This window comes from Lactuca virosa, chromosome 7 (genome assembly GCF_052849685.1).
Source record: "Lactuca virosa cultivar CGN04683 chromosome 7, Lactuca_virosa_CGN04683_v6, whole genome shotgun sequence".
NCBI classification, from domain to species: Eukaryota; Viridiplantae; Streptophyta; class Magnoliopsida; order Asterales; family Asteraceae; genus Lactuca; species Lactuca virosa.
The window spans coordinates 44607667-44613941 of record NC_136432.1 but is presented as its reverse complement, the minus strand read 5'-3'; positions in this window follow the sequence as shown (position 1 = coordinate 44613941).

Below are 6275 nucleotides of genomic sequence, written 5' to 3'. Positions count from 1 at the left end.
CTTGTTGTCTTCCGGTGAGAAACTAACATCTCCAACGTGAGCTATCTTCAACTTTGAGTTATCTGCTATTATAACAACTCTGCTGCCACCGTATTCAATTGGGTCTTGAAGTCTTTTCTTCTCACCCGTCATGTGATTTGAACACCCCGAATCAACTATCCATTCATCCAAATGGTTTTGGTGATTTTCTGTAGTTGCTGTGAATGCCATGTCTTCTTGAACCTGGGCAAACATAGCCTCAACATACCATGCTTCTTCTTCTTGTGAAGTTGCAGCATTAACTTCTTCCATGGGTGGTGAGCGACAATTTCTAGCCAAATGACCTCTATGCCCACAGTTGTAACACTTAAAAGACCCATGTTTGTTTGTATAACGTCCTTTATGCTTCTGACCAGATGTACCTCCCCTCTCGTTGTCTTTACTTTTCCTTTCTTGATCAGGAAATTTATGTTTATCTTCATTGCGCTTAACATAAAGATTAGAATGTACTTTGGACTTTCCTTTCCCTCTATCTGCATACAACGCTTCTTCTTCATGTTTCACTGACATTCCACCCATCTGCTTAGCTAGCGTTTCTTGGGCTGCTAGTAGATTTTCAAACTCGACAAGAGACGGTTGCACTGGCCAGTCTTGAATTGCTGCAACAAAACTTCTAAACTCGGGCTTTAAACCATGGATAATTATCCTTTTAATCCTCGTTTCACCAATCGGGGCTTGTGGATCTAACTCATTGATTTCTCAACACATTGATTTTACTTTATGAAAGTATTGTGGGATACTCAGTTCCTTTTGTGAAACAGACAGCAGTTCGTTTTCAAGCATTTGCAGCCTTGTGTCATTCTTTTTAGAAAACAACATTTTCAATATATCCCACGCTTCCTTGGGTGTCACCGAGTCCCTGATATGTTCTAGAACTTCTTCTTCTATGGTTGTTTTGAGAACAAACATTGCTTTGCCAACCTTAATCCTCCACTTTCGAAGGATACCATTGTTATCTTCAGTCTCTGGTTGTTGTATTTCAGATCCATTCACAACCTCCCACAGGTCCTGGCCTTGCATATTTGACATTATGCAAGTAGCCCAGGTATTGTAGTTGTGTTGGTTGGGTTTCTTCACACCACCGACTACCTGAAGCTCTGCCATGGTGAACCAATCTCTGATACCACTTTGTTGACCAAAGAGACTGAGTAAACACAACAATTCTGCACTTAGCAGATTTTCACAGCAAGGCAAAAAAAAGAAAGAAGGAAACACACACAGTGTTTTCTGGAACTGCTTCATACAGACAACTAAAAATTACACGACAAAATACAAAGTCTTGAAAGAAAACAAAGCTAAAACTACCCACTACATAAAGCAGTTACTGCAAAAAGAAACTACCCACTACAGAAGAAAATGACAAAACAACAAAAGTCATAAATGATAGACATATGCATAGTGCACTTGTACGAATGCAACATGCATGAAATGGTGTTGGTACGTTAATAATATATTCGTTGTCATTTGCATCTTTTAGGATTTATATTTTGTAATGTACAACTCAAGATAATGAATAAATTATAAAGTCCGCTAATTCTATATTGTATAAGTGTTTATGTTTAAAGTACAATTATCTAAGACATAGCCCCACAAGGATACATATCCCAACTTTGAGGGTATGTATTAGATTTAAATTAAGCTCCATGTAGAGCATGTATTTATGTTCAATTAATGCCATCTATTGATGGCCTATGAGGAAAGGGAGTGGAATCTAAAACAGATTAAATGCAATGAAGACCTTCGATTTTATGATTGATTCATGCATGACCATTGTTTTGATTTTTATAAAGTAATAGAGGATGATACGATCATGTATCGATTAAGAGAGAAGTTAGTTGAGAGCAAATGGCGACATTTCACCTTTTATGTGTATACAACTAACTTAAAGAATCGACTAATGATATGAAATGAATATGTGGATTATCATACTTCTATCATTGGCAAAAATTTACCCATATTTTTGGAAATATAGAAAACCGAGTTATGTCTTCTTACACTAGCAACATACTTTTCCAAAATTCCCATTTAAACAATCTATATCAATATTGAAACATTTTTTTCAGGGAAAATTGTAAGAAAGTCACTATATTATAACGAAACTTTGATTTTCGCACCAAATTATATTTTTCGTAATTATGTCACTATATTTACAATTTTGTTGCAATATCAACCAAATGACCAATTCTCCCAGTTTTCCCGGTAACCACTTTTCCCGAATTGCAATAAAGTCATTAAGTTTACGAAAATTCCGATTTTGATACCAAGTTTCAAATTGCAAGAAAGTCTTTATATTACCACACAAATTTTCATTTTGACACCGATTTTTTTTTTCTCAATTATGTCATTACATTTACAATTGTATTGCAATGTCAACCAATTGACCGATTCATGAGATGTTATTGTGGTTTAGAAGCTCGATTTATACAATACATAAATGAAGGTTGGTCCAATGGTTCAAACCCATTTACAAGTCAGCGAAAAGGGCATGGTCACTCTTTCAGGAGATGTTATTGTGGTTTAGAAGCTCGATTTGTACAACAAGTAAATGAAGACCTCTACAAGGTCGATTTAAGACCCCTTACAAGGTCGATTTATTTGTAAAAAAAATAAATGAATTCCCCTATAAATGAAAATCACGATGTGGTAATAACATAGTGATCAAATGTGTAGAAAATACATTTTTGTCAAAGCCACGACGTGGCAAAGACGAGACCACGACGTGGTCTCGCAACAGTGATTCCAGTTACGTAAAATGAACAGTGACATCAATGTACTTTAAAATACCACGACGTGATGAAGTTTGACCACGGCGAGGAGGAAAGTAGATTACCTTTTATTTTTAGTGACAGGTCGGGAAATATCGCAAGAGAGAGGTGTCATAAAAGACATGCCACGACATGGCATGAAGTGTACCACGACGTGGAAAATGGAACAAGTTAAAAAAACAAATGATCTTTAATCAGATCATTTCGATAGAACACTCCCAAAAACACACACCAAGGTGCGATTTCACCTAGTTAAACCCTATGAGTCCGATTTTTTATGAGAGTTATGGATTAAAGCTTCAATTTGGTGGATTAAGGTATGAATTACTACTTTTAACACTTCAATTTCTTATAATGTTTAATATTTAATTCTCGTCAGAGTATTTCTTCACAAATGGCATCTAAAGGTCAATCTAGTGGTTCAAACTCACCTAAAAGTTAGTGAAAGGGCGTACTCACCCTTTCAGGAGATGTTATTATGGTTTAGAAGCTTCATTTGTACAACAAGTAAATGAAGACCCCTATAATGTTGATTCAAGAGATGCTTAGTGACTTTGAACCCCTAAATCGACCTTGTAGGGGTCTTCATTTACTTGTTGTAAGTGAGTTTGAACAAAATCGAGCTTCTAAATTGAGCTTCTAAACCACAATAACATCTCTTGAATTGGTCAATTGGTTGACATTGCAACAAAATTGTAAATGTAATGTCATAATTGAGAAAAAAAACTCGGTGTCAAAATTGAAATTTTGTGGTAATAAAATGACTTTCTTGCAAATTTAAACTCGGTGTCAAAATCGAAAATTTAGTAAACATAGTGACTTTATTGCAATTCGGGAAAAGTGGTTACTGGAAGAACATGAAGAACCGTGTGACAACCGTCAAATTCCAGTCAAAGATAAAGTCAACAAGTCAATCCGGTCAAACTTAATTAGTACTTGTATGTTAAAAGTTATTCTATGTATAAAAATGTGCATTTGTATGTCAAGAATTCAAGTGTCTCGAAGAATCTATGTGTTTAGCAATGTAAACACCCTAAAAAGGGAGTTAAATGCATCAAAACACGACTATGGACCCTTTTGGGGACTTGAAATGATCATAAACGAAGCATAACGGGGTTCACGAACCTTGCATTACGAGGTTATACAATAATAATGGCTAAAATTAAATCTCTTCCAAATCTCTCCCAAATCTCTTTCAAAATCTCTCTCAACTTTTTATAGTCAACCGGGTCATCCCGACCCTTAAATTGACCAAAAACCGCTTAAATCGGGGAGTTATATCGAAAAACGGCTAATTAGGGCCGAAACCCTTCTTAGGAACCGAACCCTCTTAGAGGGAACCTCTTAGGGCCGAACCTTCTATTAGGACCGAAGGTCCCATTTAGGACCGAACTAAGCCTTCAGGACCGAAGTCAGCATCTCAGACCGAACCTCCTGCGAACCGAAGCCAGTCAGAGCCGAACCCTCCCTACGCCCGAAATAGACCGAGCCCTCGGTCCATTTCGGTTACCTGCCACTTTCGGACCGAGCCTCCACCTTCGGTTCCTTCACCCATCTTCGGTTCCTCCTTCTCCCACTCTCGGTTCTCACCTCCTAAGAGCCGAACCTCGCAGGTTCGCTCCTTAATACCTAGTATTCGACTACTTTCGCTTCCTAAGCCCGTTTTTGACGGGGATTTTTCACCAAATTCATATTTTTATCATTTTAAACCCCCTAAACTCATATTTTATTCATTTCTCAAGGATTTATTAATTAAAAATCATTAATTTATATTAAGAAGAGTATTCTACCCCACAAGTGGGTCAAGTGTGCCCACTTGTCTCCACGTGTCATCTTCTCATTGGTCCAACCCTATCCACATCACACAAACCAAGGTAAACATCCCTTCAACTTTGCAAATTGCTCCAGCAACATCTATATAAAGAAATCCCTGGAGGAGTTCTTTGTTCACTTTGATCATTTCCTTCACTTACACACTTCTTAACCCTTCAAGAAAGCTCATTTTCTCTCTACTTCCAGCCACTTTTTGGAAGTGTTCTTGAGCTATTACTTCACTTTTTGGTAAGCATTTCATCTAAACTCAAGTGTTATTACATATTTTCCTAACATCCTTGAATCATCTACACACATTTAACACCAAAAATCGTTCTTAGGATCATCCAACACTTCACGTGTTCATTAAGTGTTCTTGACTTGATACTCCTCGTCTTTGACCTTCCACTCTTCAAGAAATCACCCAAGGTGAGTTCATACCCCTACATTTTCCAGTTTTCTTTAGTTTTCAGAGGGGGATACAAGTTAAAACACCAAAACATATTTAAAACTTAACTTGACAGCTTACAACAGAAAAGTTGTGACCTGTTCACGAACTGTTTTACCCAACTTAAACTTAATATTTTTCAAAACTGTTTAATATGAAAATAGTTCAGGTTTATACCTTTAAAATGACTACTTGCACATCTCCATACGATGTTGCTACAATTTATGGTGATTTTTACAAAACTGCCTATCACTGCAGCAACAAAATCGGACCAGGTTGTGAAGATGAACATTTTCACACTGGTTTGAGACCACCAAAAATTATAGGAAAATTTATGAATATAGTAGACTCTTTTTCTAAACTCTCAGAGTTTACGGAGTCAGTTTTCGACTTACGATGATTTTTCTATAAATATTCTAAAACAGTGACAGTTAAGGGTAAAACTGTCAAACATAAGTTTAAGAGTTATTCACACCTTGTAACATGCTGAGCAAGGTGTGTAAGATTTTATACTTAGTATTTTCAATGCCATTTTATTGAAATACAAAGCCATGCATAACAAGGTTTCATTTAAAACATAAAACACTCTTGATAAACTATAATAGGTATAGTTTGGACACTTCGTTTAACAAAGAAACAGTAACACAATCGATTTACAAAACGAGTATTTCATTACAAACTACGTGAACATGTTAATGAATAAATTTGTGAGACATTCGCCTTCAGGGTACTCTTAAGTACCACAAGAAAGTCCTGTAGATATAGTCAGAATCTCTTGTAGGGAGAGCGTGATAGTTGTGTATAGATCTTTATTGGGTCTGACAAACCCGCACCTAAGCTGCTTGCAACAGCTAGACCGGCAGGTCTGGGGTCGCAAGTGTCATAACAATTCCGACGCCTGAAGAACGTCAAGTACGAGGTCTTCGAGTTTTTAGTATGGTTATAACATCTCACATGGGGAATTAACAAAACACACAGTTCACGGGGATTTAAGGAGTTTTATTTAAATATAAAACCACACACACATACACAAGTATGACGATTTGCTTACATATACTAAGTCTTGGTTCAGTTAAGACTACAACAAACTTTTAGAAAATATTGGATTTTCTGGAAACAAACCTGTAACAAACAAAAAGGAACATCATTCATTCTTTTCATTCATAAATTGCTTATGAACTCACCAGCTTTATGCTGATGCTCTTTCAAAA